Source organism: Eimeria mitis, genomic scaffold (assembly GCF_000499745.2).
Source record: "Eimeria mitis Houghton genomic scaffold, Emh_scaff1001, whole genome shotgun sequence".
Lineage (NCBI taxonomy): Eukaryota > Apicomplexa > Conoidasida > Eucoccidiorida > Eimeriidae > Eimeria > Eimeria mitis.
Genome location: NW_013567002.1, coordinates 7051 through 7490, shown reverse-complemented (window position 1 = coordinate 7490; position 440 = coordinate 7051).

Sequence of the window (440 nt, the reverse complement as noted above, 5' to 3'; positions counted from 1 at the left end):
TAAACCCTAAACCCTAAACCCTAAACCCTAAACCCTAAACCCTAAACCCTAAACCCTAAACCCTAAAAGATGAAGAATAAATATGAAAGATAGGTTATAATAATACCGGATGAGGTTTAGGAAAGCCTAGGGTTTAACCAACGCTTGAAACAGCGTCTAGGGTTTAGGGTTTAGGGTTTAGGGTTTAGGGTTTAGGGTTACTTTATGCACAGCCTCTGCTTGCGGTATAACCACACTGGAAAACCTCATCAGCAAGTCCTTTTGCATCTTTCGGTAGCGAGTGACCTGCTCCATGTAAACCCTAAACCCTAAACCCTAAACCCTAAACCCTAAACCCTAGGTAGTCCCCGTTGTGTTACTTTTGTTGTTTTGCATGGCTTCCCTAAACCCTAAACCCTAAACCCTAGAGGGTGGAGAATTCCGTACGAGCTGCTGCAGCG